This window comes from Parasteatoda tepidariorum, chromosome 8, assembly GCF_043381705.1.
Source record: "Parasteatoda tepidariorum isolate YZ-2023 chromosome 8, CAS_Ptep_4.0, whole genome shotgun sequence".
In the NCBI taxonomy this organism is placed as follows: Eukaryota; Metazoa; Arthropoda; class Arachnida; order Araneae; family Theridiidae; genus Parasteatoda; species Parasteatoda tepidariorum.
Window position 1 is genome coordinate 61,198,580 of NC_092211.1, and position 22,169 is coordinate 61,220,748.

General features: G+C 30.1%; 1 long non-coding RNA gene across 1 annotated transcript in view; it reads right to left on the minus strand.

Moving 5' to 3' along the window:
• Positions 1–774: 774 nt before the first annotated feature.
• The window catches only part of LOC139426204 (uncharacterized), a 52,165-nt gene continuing 30,770 nt past the window's right edge, over positions 775–22,169 (minus strand). Inside the window, exon 3 of the long non-coding RNA XR_011637408.1 lies at positions 775–1,060. This is a non-coding gene — a long non-coding RNA (uncharacterized lncRNA). The remainder of the gene's footprint in view (positions 1,061–22,169) is intronic.

Here is a 22,169-nt window from a genome sequence, read left to right on the forward strand (position 1 = left end):
AAATTACAAGACTTAAAAGTAAATTTAATGTTTAAATTTACTTTTTAATTAAAATGCGAATAAAGAGTTTCATGTCATACTCTAAAGTATCATGATATATAATTACCGAATTTTATCGCATAGTATAAAACCATATTTTATTGTAAATTTTTCCAAAATTATAACCAAGGTACTCTGGTAAAAATTATTGAGCTTTTTCATGTATATATACTGCCTTCCTATATACTGCATAGTTGTCAAAGTATGTAAGTATTAATTATGGCACTACGATCTATTTGTAAAACGTATTCGTTTTTAAATAATAGCTATATTAATTTATAATAAAAATTAATGCATAAAGAAATAAATGTCAATGAAAGTAAAAAAAAAAAAAACGTAATATTTACACATGGTTTTTACTAAACCTTTTAATTACTTTTAAAACTTAATACTATGTTTTAAACTGTAGAAAACTATAAATTGGTACACTTACTGGAAAATGTTTTCTTTCAACGTTGAACCTTAATATTGATACGTTGAATCTTATTTTCGTATAAATTTGCTGCAATTGTAATAAGGAGTTAATTTTTGACAAATGCTAATAGTTTTCACCATTTTTTTTTTATCACTGTGGAGATAACCAAGAATAGGGATGACTGAAGAACATGTTAAAGTTTCATGTTTATTCATGGAACTTCAACAAGTATTAGTAGTTAGTTGTTAATTATTAGTACTAGAAACAATACAGTCTTGAAATCATGCAGGAAAAACAACACAAAATAAATTCTAGGCGAAGAATTTTTAAGCATATTTTTATTTTACAAATGCTATTACAATTCCAAATGCAAAATTTGTAGTACAACGAATAACTGAAACTTACTCAAATATACTGTTGTTCATCGTAATAAATCGATAAATAAACTTATTCTTAAACATTTCCAAGCAATATTTTTTTGTACCTTAAACTTAGCATAATTTGCATAAGCAATTATTAATAAGTTATTTGTATAAACTTAGCATAATTTTGTATTGTTCATCAAGTGATTTTCTCTTCATCCAGTTGATATTCCAAGTTGTCCTTCTGAAATGAAATAAAAATTAGTTAAAAAAATTACGCAATTATATTTTTAGATCAATTATCCCTTATTAATTGTTGGCAATTTGCTAAAAGCGCAAAGCAATTAAATAAATTATTTTCAAATACGGTGCAACAGACCATATGGTTCCATTTCTTATTTATCCGTTGAAATATGGATGTTGCTGTTTGTCTAAACTACCAAAATTTGGCATGGATTACGGGATCACGTTGTTGAAAAACGGAGAAAAACATTCTTTTAAAATAACCGTAATGTATGGTAAGGAGATTTCCAGCTAAAAAAAAAGCATAATTCGGGTAATAAAATCAAAATATACTATTAATTTACCCGTATTTAAACTATTCATTTGGTAATTTGTAGATTCATATGGTTTACTTGAAATTATGGTTTTCAAAATTATTGTTCTTATTACCATACACTTCAAAAAAATAGAAAACTGAAAAACATGCTTAACTTAATAGGTGGTTTCCTTGCCATGCTCTAAAGTATCATGATTCCTAAATTCCTAAATTTTTATAAACCACATTTACTACCTTAACAGAATGGTAATAAAATCATATTTAATTATTAATTTAACCAAAAGTCATTATTCAAGCACTTCGGTATGCTGTGCTTTTTGGTGTTCCAATAAAGCCAGAAATAAGGTAAATATTACCATATTTTGGTAGTTCTGACCATACTTTGTTTCTCAGTACTCAGCTCTGATGTATTTTGCACGTAGCAACATTTTGCACGTAGAAAATTTTGTTTTGCTAATCCTACTAATTTATTTTCAATCAAATAGTAGCAAGAAAGTTATGAAAAAAATTTAATTCGACAAATCATTTTTAATATTTATTCTAGAAAGGAAATTAAATTTTATACTTATTTTTAAATAAGTATTATTATGATTTATAGTAAGAAACACCTTCTCTTATTTGAAGATTAATAAAGGTTAATAAATAATAGCTTCATTTCATCTGAAGGGGTCGGGAGGGTTGACATGATTTTAAGATCGTCTTTAGGAATTTTTAAAATACACTGAGTATTTGTTTGTAATTTTTGATTAGGTGTCTATTTATCAATATATTAACCCGTTTTTAGACTTTTATCCTATTCCAGTACTCATTAAATGAAAACACACGCAACCAGAGATCGATGCAGAAGCCAACGGAGCTTAATTAATAAAAATTCTCGAATTTTTTAGTCACAAACTGAACAAACTTCATTTAAATTTTAAAAGGTATATCTGTATTAGGGAGATTTCGCACTTTTACGTTAGCTCTCGCTCGCTGTCGTACGTGAGATTTGAAGTAACTGCGCATGCTAGCGTTAATTTTAGATGCTAGGCATCTTAACGTTATGTTGGGTTAATTAACACTACAAAGAAAAGCTACAAGCACGCTGTTTATAGCTTCTAAATTTTGTTTCCTGCTTAAGCTAACCATCGAACTAAAAACATGGACAAGAGATGTATTGGTGAAATTCAGAAATGGATCGTGCTGTATTACTACTAACTTACCTGCGTACACTCTAAAAACTGTACCTCTGATTTCAGAGGCACAGGCTAAATGTACCGTGTATTTTCTCGCGTAAGAGGCACATAACTAATGTGCCTTTAAAAATGAGAGGCACCACAACAAATTAAAGGTACCAAAGCAAACGCCAGTCAATGCGCGGTACAAAAAGACTTTCGTGCCTCTGAAATTCGCTTCATTTCTTTTTCTTCGGTACGATCATGTAACGGAGAACAAGCGCATGCGCACATCAGTGAAAAATTTTATGACGAAATACGTTTTCTGTCCCCTCGCATCCACGCTACCGATGGAAGAAGTTTTCTACAAATNAGGAACCAAATCTAGAACCCGACACTCGAAATTTTTGCTCTGTTACAATCGTACCCTGTTACAATTGACCCCACTCTCCCCTACTCATTAAATGAAAACACACGCAACCAGAGATCGATGCAGAAGCCAACGGAGCTTAATTAATAAAAATTCTCGAATTTTTTAGTAGTTAACACAAACTGAACAAACTTCACTTAAATTTTAAAAGGTATATCTGTATTAGGGAGATTTCGCACTTTTACGTCAGCTCCCGCTCGCTGTCGTACGTAAGATTTGAAGTAACTGCGCATGCTAGAGTTAATTTTACATGCTAGGTATCTTAACGTTATGTTGGCTTAATTAACACTACAAAGACAAAGCTACAAGCACGCTGTGTATAGCTTTTAAATTTTGATTTCTGCTTAAGCTGACCTTCGAACTAAAAACATGGACATGGGATGTATTGGTGAAATTTAGAAATGAATCGTTGCTATATTACTACTAACTTACCTGTGTAGTTTAAAGCCCACTACTGTAAAATATTGTTATTTGTGGACCTCATGAAGAAACTATATTTTTTCTCTCTTCGATCACAAATCTGATTGATAAGCTGCATTCGTTATCGCTGAATTCATCAGAATTTACCAAATTTCCTGCTCACAGCAGACCGCAATTTTCGTAGAGCATAGCATCTTGAGTTGTATGCCACAGCTTCAAAGAAATCGTTTTGTCCATTGTAAATGTTTGTTTTCATTTTGTGGTCAAAATTAAAATGATATTCCACTACATTAGCGGTTTTTACTAACGGATTTTTTCAAAATTTCTTATTTTCACTTACGTGAGTTTGATATTTTTTCACGCGCCCATGTGATGCCAGGCTAATCCGTTAGTAAAAATCCGTTAGAGAGCGTACGGAGAGCGTACGGAGACCAACGTTAACACGTTGAATGCCAGGCTAATTTTACATGGTTTGCCCGCCTGGCCAAACGGTAAATAACTACAAATTAAATTTGCAAATATTAGGCATATTTCGCTAATTTCTTAAAAGGTTTAACATGGCATATCTGAAGAAAAAAAATGGTGAATTATATAAGCCTGCGAATTGTTAAGTGATGGATAAAAATCTACAAAATTGAATTTTTTAAACCAAGAATCACAATTAATAAACTACCACTTAAAAATATTTATTCGCTGTCCGGAGCAAGTTGGCATCTCTGTGTATATAAATAAAACAATTTTTGTGCGTTCGACATTGCATTAATTTCCTCAAATCATTTAGTAATGATAATAGTATAAAAATATTAAAAATTTACTCGAATTATGTGTTTCTAATAATCTTGGCTTCGCCATTCACCGGTGACCCCCATGGCATTTTACGTGTTAATTTGCGAAAGGGAAACAGTATTAAAACAGTATTAATCCAAAGAGGGAACAGTATTAAAACAGTATTAATCCGAGGAGGAAACAGTATTAAAACGGTATTAATCCGAAGAGGGAATAGTATTAAAAGGATTAAGTCAAACTGGAGGAAAGAGACTGGCTAAAAAATGAGATTGGCGAGTAAATTTTTAGAACAGAGGCTGAAAAGAGAAGAGTCTTAAGCTAGAGTGGAACACCATTCTGAATTGAATATAAATTCAATGACAGTTTTCAAAAATCATAACTAGTTAAAAATTCTCAACTCTCGGAACTCCTGTGACCCCTCAACGGGACCTTGGGGCTTCACGAAACACTATTAAAACACTGTATAATCACGAAACGCGCTTGTATATTAAACAAATAAATAATAATATCAATTCGCATTTAACTGGAGGACAGGCACAAAAAAAATTTAAAACCTAATGGTATTTTTCTTCTATTTCGAACAAAAACCAGCTGGATCCTCATTTGAATTCGCACCTGTTCGTAAATCCAAAGCGAAAATCGACTTTCGTCCAGACGAATCGTCAGAAAACAGACAAAATTATATTTGAGAATAGCAAGAAAAAGTTCATTGTAAAAACCCGGCGAAGGTCGAAGTCAGTTTTTTCTTCGAGACCCCATGTTAGTAACTCGCCTTTTTCTGACATTTAAATTACTATTCGATAGTATTATGATATCACCTCTGTCGCGGTGGGCTAGACATCGTCTTTTCGGCCCTTCCAAGAAACGGGGCTGCACCCCCTTGAAGGAAATATCGATCTTCCTTTTAGTGTTTAATAACTTTTTCTTTCTTATGATCAGAACTATGTATATTGCTTTTAATCATAATACGGGACAAATTTGTTGCGTCTTTAATAAGGTGTTATTTTGAACCATATTAGCATTAAAGTTGAGCCATAGCTCCTTAGCGCCTCATTAACGTTGAATCTCATTACTGTAATGTGATTCAAATAGCACCATGTTAATGTTGAATCACTTTAGCGTACTGTGATTCAATAAGGATCATTTTGATGCGGAATTACAGTACATCACAGTGACTCAACTTAGCACTATTTTAATGTTAAATCACTTTATTGTCATGTGGTTCAATTAGCACTATTGAACCACATAATCGTAATGTGATTCAACTTACAACCATATTAATGTTGAATCACATTATCGGATTCTGATACAACTTAGACCCGTATTAATGCTAAATCACGTTATTGTACTGTAATTCAACTTAGCACCATGATGTTGAATCACATTATTGTAATGTGGTTCAATTAGCACCATATTGATTCCCATAGTCGTACCGTGATTAACTTAGTACTGTATAAACGATGAATCGTATTATTGTACGGTGATTCAAATCAGCACCATATTAATGTTATCGCAAATTTGCAAGGATATCATGGCTTAATACGTTTCAAAATTTCTGACAGCGTACAGTTAAGAAAAACTGTTTTCGCTTGGTATATTTCTTAATTGTTTGAGATTTGGAAATTTTGGATAATTTTTATGACATTGATATTGATATGAAAAATATCAATAATCGAAAATCTGTTAAAATATGAATGAAATTAATTTAGTACATAAAATTAATATAACCTTATGAATCCTTAACTTTAAATATTGATAAAAATATTGCTATAAATTAAACTATGTATGATTCATTGGGCAATTAACTAAGTAGACGAAGAGAAACTGATGACTTTCAAGAGAAAAATATTAAGAAAACTTTTATTGCAGTAAGAGAAAACGGAACCTGGAGAATTCGCGTCGACCATGAATTACAATCAAAATACAAAGTACCTAAGATAGTAAAAGTGATCAAGGTTTCTCAAATAAGGTGGCTAGGACATGCATTTCGATATCGTGACGAAATCTTAGTAAAAAAATAATTTTCTAAATGCCAGAGGGAAAAAGAAAAGAGGAAGACCCAGAACAAGATGGTTAGATAGAGTAGAGAAGTGGTTAAGGAATTTGGGATTAGGTAAACTGACTGAGACGGCCTTAACCGGTAACCAGCTGTAGAGCCTAAGAGTAAAAAGGAAATGACATTGATGGAAAATATGCGTCTGTGGAAATAAACCTCTCCATTTATTCGCCATTTTACTTTTAAATACAACATCGAGCCGCGATGGCTCAGGGGATAGAGCGTTCGTTTTTCAATGAGGTGAACCGGGTTCGAATCCCTGTTGATACGAATTCCACATCCGGCTTACACCGACCACAGTGCTGACGTGAAATATCCTCAGTGGTAGATGGATCATGGATTAGAGTCCCCTTGCCGTCAGGTTAACCGTGGGAGATTCTCGCCGTCTTTCTCTCAATGTAACGCAAATGCGGGTTAGCTCCATCAAAAAGTCCTCCACGACTGCAAATTTCTCCCAATACTCGATCCAGGAGTTCCCTTGGCTTTTGGATTCGGTTCAAAATTACAAGGCTACGGAGTTGAACATTAGTAGAGTCGTAAACCCATAAAATTGGGTCGGCTGTTCAACGACGGTTATAAAATATAAAATAAAAAATAGATACAACTTCGTCTCAATATAAATCCGAACAGGCTGTGGTTCTTAATTAGCAAAATTCTATTGTATAACTTTATAGATATACTTCTTTTAACTATTTCTCGTCATTGTATGAACAAATTCCTCTTAAAATAGAACGCGTTACCTTCTCTCGGGTGTTGCATAATTGCAATTCATCAAAATGTCTTTTCAAAACCAGGTAAATCAAAGAATGTTTGAAGTCATTGCTGCTTATTTTTTAGCTACGTTTCGTCACTTTTAACCTAAATCGTAACAGGAAATGAGAAAGCACATACAACTTTATCTTTCTAACACAATATCTCTTTTGCATTTGATTCACTTTGACGTTACAATTACAAAGAAAATCATGGCTAAAGGTAACTTTGAAATGCATCAAATGATAAAAAAGGATGACTGTCATTATTTAAGAACTAAACTTTTGATATCGGTAGAAATATCATGATGCGTGCAATTATGCTATGTGAATACTATTCCCTTTAGAGAGGTTTTGTGAAACGTTTGTTCTACGTTATACCTGTTACGCTTACCTTACTTTTTTTTTACCCGTTAGCGATACTGCGATTTGTATTGGAATTTTCATGCCTGCTTTGTGAAGGTCAAATAGCATTAAAGGAAACTTTAATACAGCGAAATCTCTTACATTTTTCAGACTCTTAGAAATTTCGGAGTGCTTTTAATATTTTTGTTGAATCATATTTCGGTAATATGGTTCAATTAGCACCATGTTAATGCCGAATCACATTGTCGTACTGCGTTTCGACTTGGGCGGTATCATGTTGAATTATATAATCGTACTGTGATTCAACTTAGCACTATGTTAATGTTGAATCACATTATTGTAATGTGGTTCAGTTAGCACCATATTGATATTGATTGACCTAATTGTACTGTGTTTTAAGTTAACACCATATAAATCTCTCAAATTTTTCAGTTTGTTATACATTTCGGAGTGTTTTTAACTCAAATAACTTTGTTGCAAATTTTATATAATACTAGCTGTACCCTGCGTGCGTTGCAACGCTTTCAATTTGAATTTGAATTTTGCATTTAAGTGTGTAAATGACATTTTCGATTGTGATTTGAAATGCAAATTTTATTTAATGGTGAAAAAAACCAGTGATAGTCTCAGCAGTTAATTCTCTAGGATATCATTAGTGCATTTTCAAACAGACATGTATGGTGATGCACACGGAGCATGAAACATATTTTGGACAATGATCTGAAATAAGACTGGATCTATGGTGACATCAAGAATATCTGCTGATATCTGATCAGTTCGGCATGGTGGGTTTTTTTCAATCAGCCAAATCAGAATGTGTGCCTGTGGCAATCCTCTTTTTTGCCATTCAATAGAGTACACCCAACACCGTGTCTCTCTAAAAACATGACGCTTCACAATGAAATCAAGTAAAGATTATCATTTTTGTTTGAACACACGTGATGTAATATCATGACGATCCGATGATGATTGTCCTGGTAACAAAATATCTCTAATTTCAACCCAAGCAGAATTGCACGTAAATGTAATAAATAAATCTAGGAGCCCATATGCGAGAACATATGTCATTGCATCCTGTGAGTATTCATACATGGAAGATTGCTTCCAAGGCACATGTATGAATANGTGCTATAGTATAATTCGTGATATAAATCAAAATTCGTCATATCTAAATTCGTGAAAAAAAGCTCTTTCGACAAAATACTAAAATAGAGATCTATCGACAAAGACTACTCACTTCTGCCTAGCTTAATAGTATGAGATTGCCGCAGCTGAGAATGCTCTCTCTGGTTATTTCAGTTTCCGTTTTTAAAAGCGCTGTATGTTGAGCCACCTCAGCTAGATTTGGCATGTGACATTTTTAGAGGCAATCATTGGTCGATTTTCTAGCGTTGCCATTCGGGGAGTTGTAATGAGGCTTTTTTGTCGCTGTGTAAGATATATATATATATTCCATATATTTTTCTCGATTCCTGCACCTTTAGGAATTTGCGACGAATTTACTTCTGATTTGATCGTTAAAGAAATCGGCTTCATTGTTTCGATATCTAGGTAAGCCGTATATGCCGACCAGGTGGCCGATCGGTCAGCGTGCCTGAATGCGAAGAAAGTGGTTGCGGGTTCGAATGCCGCTCAAGGCATGGATGTTTCTCTCTCTGTGTTATCCTCTGTTGTGGGAATGTGGCTAACTCTATGAACGGAGTTTTAAACATTTTTCTGACGTGTATTAAGGTGATTTTGTGTTTAACAAAAATAAAATAACGACTGACATGGGGTAAATTCTCTTACTAGAATTTCTATATGTCTAGCGTCCTAAAATAATTAGTATATCACCATGTACAATGTAATAAAACTGATAATGTTAATAGCAACCTTGATTTAATCTAATACAAATCATATTTCATCACACCTTCGTTCATGATAACGAAATAAACTGAAATCTTTGGAGATAACGGAAGTTTCAATCTAATCTCCAATGTTATTTACTTATGCATATTATAATCTTCTGTGATAATTAGTTATAATTTTGATTGACTCTATTTTGTTATATATGTTGTATATAGATTATACTTTTATGTTTTGTAACACTTGTGGCAACACAAGTTCGCTGACACTCCCAAACACCGATTATTGCTATGAATTGCTATGCTAAACAAGCTCGTTCCGCTCGCTACTAAGTTAAAAACCCATTTGAAATGTGTCCGCTTATAAGATCTTAAGAATTTAAATCAATTTTTAAAATCTTTAAAGCTAATTCCTTTTTTAAAATTTAAATTTTTAGTCAATAATAAGTCATTGAAGTAAGAGTTTGAAAATGATATAAGTGACATATTATAGAAAAACTTTCGGAAATAAAAAAATAATAATTATGATTTTAGGAAGTAAATTGTAATACGGTACATTTCCTGCACATTCTTTCAATGTTAATTCTTTCATAACTGTCATCAACGTTTTCTTCTGCTCTTTGAGTATGCTTTTAATTATTATTATACTTAAAAAGCGTAACAGCTCATCTAATACTTATTTTTCAATTAACAACTACAAAAATGAATAGAATTAACATTATTGAACCTGCAAACATAATTAAGGACATTTTCATTTCTTTTCAAGTAATAGCGCAGTTTATTTCAGCTTTCCGCTGTTCACACGAGAGAATTTTCATTCAAAAATTTATACATTTTCACTATCATGCCTATGACATTATTGATCATGCAATTCTTTGTTGCCAACTCGAAAAAGAAATAAGGACTTTCTTTGTCGCCATGTAAGAGAAATATATATATAAATGCTATCCTGTTGCTGCCGGTGAAACTCATTCTGAACAAAATTTGTTATTTGTGAAATTTTGAAATTTTTCTATAAATTCATATTTAATAATAAATTCAATAAATATACATTCATTAAAATTTTAAAATATTTTTTAAGTCTACGTACTTATGTTTTCTTTTTAAAAATTTGCTTTCATATTAAAATTCCATCATCAAATTCTGGAAATTTCAAGCCTTGAAACGTTTTAGTAACAACAAATAAATTTGTAGAAAAAAAAGCGCTTATATTCATCTACTATCGCCAAATTCTTATAATTCCAAGTCTTAAATTGTTTTATCTTCTGCAAATAAATTTGTAGAAAATAAAATGTTTGCTCCTATATTCGTCTACCATTGCCAAATCCTTATAATTCCAAATCTTAAAATGTTTTATCTTCTGCAAATAAATTTGTAGAACATTAGTATAACGTAGCCAAGTCTTTAGAATTCCAAGTCTTAAAATGTTTTATCTTCTGCAAATAAATTTGTAGAACTTTAGTATAGCATAGCCAAGTCTTTAGAATTCCAAGTCTTAAAATGTTTTATCTTCTGCAACTAAATTTGTAGAACATTAGTATAACATAGCCAAGTCTCTAGAATTCCAAGTCTTAAAATGTTTTATCTTCTGCAAATAAATATGTAGAAAATAAAATGTTTGCTCCTATATTAATCTAAAATCGCCGAATCCTTTTCCAAGCAGACGAAAATGTTTTATCTTCTGTGAATAAATTTGTACAAAATAAAGCGTTTGCACTTGCATTAGTATAACATAGCCAAGTCTTTAGAATTCCAAGTATTAAAACGTTTTAACTTCTGCAAATAAATTTGTAGAAAATAAAACGTTTGCACTTGCATTCGTATTACATAGCCAAGTCCTTATAATTCCAAGTTTAAAAGGCTTTAACTTCTGTAAATAAATTATAAATTTGTAGAAAATAAGATACATTTGTGCTTATATTCGTAGAACATCACCAAGTCTAGAAGATAATAGAGAGAAAATAAGAAAAGAAAAAAAAATGAAGTGTCATTGGTCGCGCCTGTTTGGCAGCGCTGTTTGATAAGAGAAACCACACACATGAAATTATTAGTTGCCGCCATAAAATAAAGGGTTCTTTTTTGTGACCAATGCAGTCAAAATTCCCACGTGAATCATTCGTTTTTAGTGTTTGTTCTTCGTACGTCAAATACTGCGACATCATTCTAACTTAAATAATAATAATGGTTGCGAATGTATGTTTTTTTATAACCTACTTCTTTTTGAAGGCATACGTTTTAATTGAATAGTCTAACTTTCCTATTTAATTATAAGTTTTATGATGGCTAAAACGTCCCCAACCTGTCTTTAGAAATTAAGCTTTAAACAATCAGTTTTGATGATATTTTGAATGATGTGTTTAGTTTTTATGGAAATAATAGACATTATAAATACGTCTCCCTAAAATTAATTAGAAGGAATATTTTTTTCTTCTTCTTTCCATGTAAATGGTTTTAAGAGTAATGAATAGTCATAGTAAGTAATTATTTTAACTATCATTTTATACTAACCATTTTCAAATCAATACTTTTTTTAATCGTTTGTCATTTTCCTTTAAAATCAGTTACGTTATGCTCAAAATAAAACTCGGACCATCCTAAATAACTTTTGATCGGATTTTCACTTTCTAGGACTTAATCCTGTTATTTTCTTTTAAAATCTGTTACGTGATGTACAGTGCGTGCGCAAAATAAAACTCAGACCTTCCTAAATAATTTTTGATCAAATGATCGGATTTTCACGTTCTAGGACTTAATCCTGTTATTTTCTTTTAAAATCTGTTACATGATGTACAGTGCGCAAAATAAAACTCGGACCTTCCTAAATAACTTTTGATCAAATTTCCACGTTCTAGGACTTAATCCTGTTATTTTCTTTTAAAATCTGTTACGTGATGTACGGTGCGCAAAATAAAACTCGGATCTTCTAAAACAACTTTTGATCTAATGATCGGATTTTCACGTTCTAGGACTCAACCCTGTTATTTTCTTTTAAAATTTGTTACGTGATGTACGGTGCGCAAAATAAAACTCGGACCTTCCTAAATAACTTTTGATAAAATTTCCATGTTCTAGGACTTAATCCTGTTATTTTCTTTTAAAATTTGTTACGTGATGTACGGTATGCAAAATAAAACTCGGACCTTCCTAAATAACTTTTGATAAAATTTCCACGTTCTAGGACTTAATCCTGTTATTTTCTTTTAAAATTTGTTACGTGATGTACGGTGCGCAAAATAAAACTCGGATCTCCCAAAACAACTTTTGATCTAATGATCGGATTTCCACGTTCTAGGACTTAATCCTATTATTTTCTTTTAAAATTTGTTACGTGATGTACGGTGCGCAAAATAAAACTCGGATCTCCCAAAACAACTTTTGATCTAATGATCTGATTTTCACGTTCTAGGACTTAATCCTGTTATTTTCATTTAAAATCTGTTACATGATGTACGGTGCGCAAAATAAAACTCGGATCTTCCCTAAATAACTTTTGATCTAATGTCCGATTTTTATGTTCTAGGACTTAATCCTAATAGTTCGAGAGATTGACCTCAAACATGCTATATGTATAACAACATAACGTAAAGATGCGTAGCATCTAAAATGAATGTGAGCATGCGCAGTTGCTTCTATCTCACGTACGGAAGCGTGCGGAAGCGAACTCAAAAGTGTGAAATTTCTCTAATAAGTTGATTTTGTCGAAGACCAGAATCATGATGATTCAGAGAAATCTAAAATTAGTATTTGAGTTATTCAACGGAAATTTTTCATGAACATTTGATAAGCATACTGATAATAAAAATATGATTATTCTGAGATGATTCAAGCTTGGTGTTTCAGATATTTTACTATGTCATGATTACTTTACATAAAAAAAGAGATGTTTCTAATTTATATGTGATAAGTTTGCAAACTCTCATATCAATGAATAATATTTCTCGTAAATGTCAATATTAGAGTTTTTTGAAGTTTAATAGTGATTTGCTTCGAGATATTACTTTACGTAGGTGATGATGTATTAAAAATACACATTTGATTACTGTTTTCATTGTACATTAAATTTCTGAAAGATATTTCATATTCATGATACAAAAAAGAAACGACAATTAATTTCTTTAGAAAAATTTTAAATTATGTCTATTGAACTTATTTAAAATAATTGTAACATTTTAGCCATTTTTAATTATTTTGGATATAATTAAATAAAGGCAATTTATATTAAGTTAGAATTAGTTATAAAATGTTATTAATAAACATAATCATGAAATATTTAAATAAAGAGAAGAAACAGAAAGTTATTCTCCATCCTGGAGAAAGTTATCCTCAATAATTCAGTCATAAAATAGATTGTAATTAAGAAAAGGCATAATGCTTTAAAAAGCAATAAAAATTTAAGGTTGCATAAATGAATTATAATAATATGCAATATATGTAAAGGTTTTCCTTGTAACTCAGATTAAAGTATATGACTATATTGTTGTTTTTAGTGTTTAATATTTATCCTCATAAATTCAAACGTAAGAAAAAAATATCAAAATTTTCCATATGCTATCTAAATATTATAACTTTTGTTCAGTAAAAGTATTTTATTTATCTATTTTAATTTGGATTAAGATATATGGTTATTCATACTTTTTGAAGTAATCCTCACAATTTTTATGTTTACAAAAAGGAAGAGAAAATAATCAAAATTAATAAAATATTTAAAAATTAATGCGATAAGTATAGTTGATAATTTAAATATAGGAAATCAACTTTATTTCTTGTCTTTTAATATTCAACATGCGTTTTTGATCAAAATCTTTATTTTGATTATGAAAATTAGGAAAATAATTACAATCGAGCTATTTAAAAAAAAAAATAATGCTTATAAACTTAACTTAGAATTTCAATATAGTGAACCAATTTTTTTTTTTTTTCATTTCGCAATGTGGAGTATGATCATGTTATCTTTTGTACCGTTTGTTTACTCCTATGACTGCAAATATATAATATTTCCACAGTTCACTTTACTTCTAATACAGTCTTGCTTTACCATTAACAATCAATTGGACATGATTGACTCAAAATGAATGTTAACAAACCAAAGAGAAGAAATTATCAAAATTAACTGAATATCCTTAAAAATAGAAAAAGTTCAATATTAATATAGTAATTGTAATATATGAAAATTTACCCCGGCCAGCCCTTATTTAGGGCATACGGGTAAATGTTTATTAAAATCCAAACATTTTATTGTAATATATAGCAAATATAGTAAAAAAGAGAAAAAATTAAATGGATATTTTTTCTTTTTTAAAAACTAATGCAATAAAATGACTTATAAATATAATAGAGATAGTAAATTTTATTAATTTTTTTGAATTTGGGAGAAATATGTACAGTTATATGACTTTTTATAACTAAAGAAATATGTACAGTTATAAAAAATCATATAACTGTACATATTTCTTCCAAATTCACAAAATTAATAAAATTTACTATCTCTATTATATTTGTTAGTCATTTTATTGCATTGATGCTTTTTGAAAAAATATCCATTTAATTATTTCTCTTTTTTGGAATTTAATCAAATCAAGATTTAGTCACCACATTTACTATATATTNGGCTATTCGGCCCTAAACATAGTAGATAATTTAAGTATAGGAAATCAACTTTATTTCTTGTCTTTTAATACTTAATATGTGTTTTTGATCGCATTATATTTTTTGATTATAAAAATTAGGAAAAATAATTAAAATCGAGAAATTCTTTTCGAAAAAAAAATAGTAATGCTATAAACGTAACTTAGAATTTCAATATAGTGAACCAATATTTTTTTTTTCATTTCGTAATGTGGAGTATGATCGTGTTATCTTTCGTACCGTTTGTTTACTCCTATGATTGCAAATATATAATATTTCCACACTTCACTTTACTTCTAATACATCCTTGCCTTACCATTAACAATCAATTGGATATGATTGACTCAAAATGAATGTTGACAAACCAAAGAGAAGAAATTATCAAAATTGACTGAATATTTTTAAAAAATAAAAAACTTTCAGTTTTAATATAGTAACTAAGAGACTTCGCCCCCTGCTCGCTGGTGCTCACCAACCCCCGGAACTGCCTTCGCAGTTCATTTCGGAATGCTTCGCAATCCGATGCTCGCTTTGCTCGCTCATTGGATACGTTCTTAACGTCTAGCTTTTGTATACTTTTTTGAACACTGAAGTTCCGAAAACTTTTCATTGTAGAAAATTCTAAACCTGTGCATTTCAATATTAATTTGAAATTGCAAACAGTTCACATATTTTTTTTAATCACACTATTCTAAATTTCAGTTGTTGTGAAAAGTAACTGTTGTAAGTTTTGTTTTAAAGTCTTTCCCACCAGAGGGGTAAAACCATGTGTTGTAAAACAATATAAAACAGTACTGAACGCCGGATGTAAAGCATCGGCTTCGATGAAGATAATTTTGTGAGAATTTTTTTGATAATTCGGTGAGAATTCACCCGATTAGACATATGATGCTCACTACGTGCTCTTAGGCGCCGAATCCTATAAATTAAAACGTATTAGCGTTTTATATAATATAGATTAGCCATATGATGCTCACTACATGCTCTTTCGCGCCGAATCCTATCAATTAAAAATGAAAACTGTTGCCAACGCGAGAAAAGAAATATCATCGGTTTTATTGATACATACGTATTAGCGTTTTATGTAATATAGATAGATTGTAATATCTAGTAAATTTGGTGACTAAATCTTGATTTGATTAAATGCAGAAAAGAGAAATGATTAAATGGATCTTTTTTTAGAAAAATTAATGCAATAAAATGCTTTATAAATATAACAAAGATAGTAAATTTTTAATTAATTTTGTGAATTTAGAAGAAATATGCACAGTTACATGATTTTTTTTATCAATCTCATATTCCTCATTAAAGTTTCAAAAAAAAAGTTCGCAAATGTTTCGTTATAATTATTATGGTCATAAATATATCTCTCACATTTCAATTTTTGTGCTTGTAAATATTTTGCTTCTGCAATCTTTAATCCTCATTAGAATCATTATGATTGCAAATATGCTTTTTATTTCTCGTTACATTCATTATGATTGCAAATATATTACTTGTATACTCTTTATTTCTCATTACAATTATTATGACCTTCAAATATACTACTTGTATACTCTTTACTTTGTTTTATAATAGTCATTATTGCAAATATACAGTTTGCATACTCTTTACTCCACATTACGATTATTATGATTGTAACTGCATAATCTTTCCATACTCCATTATTTCTAAGCGTAGCTTTGTTATAATACGTAACAGTTGGTTGAATACACTTAGTTGTCAGGAATTAAATATTATGATATAGCAACATTCGTTAAAAAAAGAGGAGGAAATAATTTGATTTAAGAATGTTAGATTTGAATAGGCAATCTTCTTTTGTCACGAAGGAAATATTCAAATTAATTCCTTTTAAGATATAAAAAGATGATATAAAAATCATGACGTAATCAGGCTGTTTCCTCATGACTTTACCAATAGCTGACGATTATGTTTAGAGTTGCCAAGTTTTCCTGAAACATGCATTTATGTATTATATTTCAGTACATGTTGAGGTACGGTACTGTGTAACCAATGACAAGTATATGATTCAATTAGCTCCATATTAAGATCGCAACTATAATGCAGGGTAACCATGTAAGATTATATAATTCAGCATAGCTGCACATTAAGATTGTAACTATAATGCAGTGTAAACAAGTACTGTTATATGATTCAACATAGCTCCACATTAAGATTGCAACAATAGTGCAGTGTAACCAAGTACAATTATGTTTCCGCACAGTTTAAAAAGATTGTAGGTATAATGCAGTGTAAACAAGTACTATTTTATGATTCAACATAACTCCACATTAAGATTGCGACAATAGTGCAGTGTAACCAAGTACAATTATGTTTCCGCATAGTTTAAAAAGATTGTAGGTATAATGCAGTGTAAACAAGTACTATTTTATGATTCAACATAGCTCCACATTAAGATTGCAACAATAGTGAAGTGTAACAAGTACAATTATGTTTCCGCATAGTTTCATATTAAGATTGCAAATATAAGTAGTGTAACAAAGTATTATTATATGATTCAACGTAGTTTCATATTAAGATAGTATCAAATTTGAACCATATTATGATTCAAGCAAATTGCTCCAAAATTTTTAACTATTTATAACAATTATTATTGCAACTATATCATCATCATCATCATAGTTGACCAGACAGCCCAATGTGAGCCAATACCTTCCTCTGAAAATTTCTCCATGACGACTTCCGATTTATCTTTGATCTCCAATTTTTTTCAATAATTACGAAAAAATTGGACTCCACTGAGTCAGACCATCTCAACCGCTGCCTTTCCCGCTTTCTTTTTCCAGTGGGTCTAAAAAGCAGTATCTTTTTTATTGTGTTGTCATCACTCATTCGAATCACGTGGGCGATACAATTGCAAATATATACCACTACCGATCGCAAATATATACCACTTGCAAATTCTTTATTATAAGCACTGTGACTGCAAATATATCGATCTCATATTTCTCATTCTGATCATTGATTGATAGCTATCAGGTAAATTTAAGTAGCCTGAATGAGATTTTATGATAGTCAGTGTAAGATTACATGATTCAACATAATTCCATATGAAGACTACTATAGAGCAATGTAACCAAGAACAATTATATGATTCAACATCGCTCCATATCAAGATTGCGGCTGTAGTTCAGTGTAACCAAGTACTATTTTATGATTCCGCATAGCTTTATATTAAGATTGCAACTATAAGCAGTGTAACCAAGTATGATTAAGCGATTCAACATGACTTCATGATAAGATTGTATTAGATTTGAACCATGTAATAATTCACGCAAAATGCCCCAAAATTTCTAACAGTTTATAACCATTATGATTGCAAATATACCACTAGCAAATTCTCTTTTATAAGCATTGAGACAGCAAATTCCTCGATCGCACATTTTCCATTCTGATCATTGATAGATAGCTATCAGCTAAATATATTTAATTCAAGTATCGTAAACCGGGCCGAGTCTACCCATCCAGGGGCGAGTCTACCCATTTTAGTTTTATTTAATTTTCACTATTTTAAATTGCAAATAAAAAAAATTTTACCGACGAAGGACTTAGTTCAGACTCTAAGGAAGATGGCGCTGTAGTAGTTTGATCCGTTTTTATTTATTTGGTGTCTTTTTAACCGACCTGTTCAAACGTCTTTTGAGAGATTTGTATTGAAAATCAGCAAACTTTTAGTTGGTGCTCCGTAAGTATATTATTATTATTACTATTTTCACTTTGGTTAAGTGATAAACTTATCTAAGACTAAGATTACATTAATTTTATATGAAAAAAAAACAAAAAGAATGTAAGTTTTGCTGTTGTAAACAAAAAGCCAGAATTCGCGGGGCGAGTCTACCCATTCGTATTTAGTTTTAATAAAGCATAATAATATAATTTAGAACTTTGTTTATATTAAAATTAAGTCATTTTAAATGAATTTGAGTATATTATTTTAATTCTGCATTGATAAATTTATCATTAATAAGAAAATTTATAGGTTAAATATAAATGTAAATATAAAATATGTTTATTTTACCTATTTTTTCAATTTTTATATTACAAAATTAACTTTTTTTATTTAATGCAAGTTAAATAAATTATTATTTATAAATTATTATTACCTCCCAAAAGAATGGGAAAAGGATTTTTCATGATTCCCAATGTTTGAATTTCGATTTTGTTAATAATCTTTAATTATTATTATTTATTAATTATTTAATTGTAAATTTATATTAATTTTAATTTATTTTTATCAACAATAATCAGAAAAAAATGTTATTTTATAATGTTAATGATTATAAAAACAAAACTGTGATCAAAATGTGATAATCGATCAAATACTCAATTTGTGTTATTTTATGAATAAAAAAATGGAATATATAATAAAGTTATGAATTTTACTTCATAAATATCCTATATAGTAACTAAAATAACAATTTAATAGTAAAATTTGATTATTTACAATGTTAACATTCATTTTAGTAGAATGGGTAGACTCGCCCCATACGAGAGATTTGTCAGCAGTTCTATAAAAATATACAGTAACAGCGTAACTGTTAATATTTTCTAAAATCGATTTCACAGCTTTAAAGAGGGATAAATAGCGATTCCGAAACACCTATTAAAAGCCTTTTTTCTTTAATATTTACAAAAGTTTGGCCACTTGAAAGTTGACAAACTGAAAAAATGGGTAGACTCGCCCCGGTTTACGGTAGTCAATAATTAAATACAACGATTTTGCTTCATTCCTTGAAGTAACAAGGAGGAAATAATTTTATTTAAAGAATGTTGCATTTGAATAGGTAATACTTTTAACATTCGAATTATTTCCTTTTAAGAGTATAAAAAAAAACGATATAACAAAAAAAAATCCGTATCACAATCGTCGCTGTTTTCCCATGGCCCTAACTTCCCAAAGCTGACGATTATGTTTACATCTACCAAACCTTCTTGAAGCACTTCAATTGTAGGAGTTGAAAAGTTCTTAAACAGGCGTTTATGTATACAGCTTCCGTAACCGGCAATTATACGGCCCGTTGACTGTATTCGATAACATTCGAATAAAAAAAAGAAGCTACTGTTCTGCCGGGACGCGTTTGTCTCGGACAGAAGCAAACTTCCCACCTAGGTGCATGCTTGGGAAACTAGGAAGACATATTGGTTACCCACCCTCCTGCGCCATTTTGTTTCTTTTTTTGATGAGAACTTTCCTAAGAGAAGGCAACTGGTTGACCTTTGGACTGTTCTCAACTTCTGAGAATTTTTTTTAATTCTATTTTTCCTTATCCGAGGAAGGTGGACGTATGAGTGACAAGAGGTATTTAAATTTAGAGAGCAGTTCTTGAAGCTGATGAGATGATTTTTTGTTCTATTTCTGGGATTGATGGGGCAGAAATCGACAGGTACACCCGGGCACACTCTGCAGAGATTGAGTAGATGGCGCAACTGCATGTAGATACTATGCCCGCTGAGTGGATGACCTTAACAGATGTAATAATTTTTTTTTTTTAAAAATAAGGCTACAACTAAAGATCATTGGAAGACTCAAACTTGAAAATGAAACTGTGCTTTGTACTTTTATTTAAAATAGGTTAAAAATAAAACTAATGCTTTATATGAGTTTTTTTTTTCACTTGTATAATGATAATTATGTAAAGCAACAACTAAAAATCACTGAAGGACTCTAACTTGAAAATAAAACTGAGCTTAGTACTTTTTATTTAAAATAGGTTAAAAATAAAACTAACGCTTTATATGAGTATTTTTTTACTTGTATAATGATAATTATGTAAAACTACAACTAAAAATCACTAGAAGACTAAAACTTGAAAATGAAACTGAGCTTTGCACTTTTATTTAAAATAGGTTAAAAATAAAACTAATGCTTTATATGAGTTTTTTTTTCACTTGTATAATGATAATTATGTAAAGCTACAACTAAAAATCACTGAAGGACTCATACCTGAAAAAAAAACTGAGCTTTGTACTATTAGTTTGAATAGGTTAAAAATAAAACTAATGCTTTATATGAGTGCTTTTTACATGTATAATAATAATTATACACGGAGAAAATAAATTTTTTTGGCAAATTACCGTACTGTATGGTAATAATATTTCTGGTAAAAAAAAAATTAATAATAATGAAAGAAGAAAAACCTAATTCTGGTTAAACAAAAAAAAATATTATAAAGCCAATATATGTGGTATTAAGCCATTTAATTTTCATTTTTTTTCGTTTATATGGTAACCATTCATTCCGTTCATATGGCAACCACTTTTAAAAGTGTCCATTTAATACCTTATTAAAATTGAAACAAATTTACACCTTAGTATTATTAAAGGAACCAATAGTATGGTTTAATGTTTAACCAATTTTTTTTTCAGAGTCTTGATACATTTTGGAAACACATAAATACTCTAAGAATAAAAAGAATGGTCAATACTACCATAATATGGTAAATTTTATCTTGTTTTTGACTCATGGAACATGAAAAATGGGAACATGAAAAATCGGTGCAATCTTTACCGAAGCGCTTTGGTAATGATTTTGTTAAAATTAACGATAAAATATGGTTTTATGATAAATGCCGTAAAATTTGATACTTTTATCACGATACCTCAGAGTAAAAAGCCATTTGTTCGGTTAAATTTGCTTTCTAGTTTTGTATTTTTTACTAAATAAGTGCATAAGAACAATAATTTAGAGAACCAGAATTTTTAGAAAATCAGATTTTATAATTCTATTTAAAATCATTGAGTTGTTATTGTATGTTATTGTAAATAAACTTACTAAAAAACTTCTCTGTCAATTTATGTAATTTTTGCCATGTGCAAATCCATTACGGGCAATTTGGTGGTTAAAATTACGTGCAAAATAGGCAATTCGTGTTTCTTTTTCTCCCTCTCTCTTTTCTATTTTTTTTTTCTTAAATAAAAGTTAATTTTCTAAAATTATTTATTGTCAACTTTTTTAAATTTTCCAGTATAATAGTACCTTGCGAACATCCATTTTCGGGTCCAGCCTTGGTAACTAACAAATCAAACGCACTGCAGTAAGAACGCACTATGAATCAAAATCCCTCTATTTACGCTTTTACCTCAATTTGCGCTTCTGTTTTGATGTTTTATTATCTGGCAATCTTGTTACAAAAATATTTTAAATCATTCTTGAAAAATTTCCTGTTCATGCAAGTTCATTTGAATTCGCTACTCGCCTTATAGATTTCGTTCTATGTTTTATTCTGTTTTTTCTTTGCATTTTATTTTCTGTTTTTACGTGATATTTTTACTACTACTTTGTGTTTTTATTTTTATTGTTGTAAATTTTGTGTAAAATTTTTTTGAGTGCTCCTCACACTATC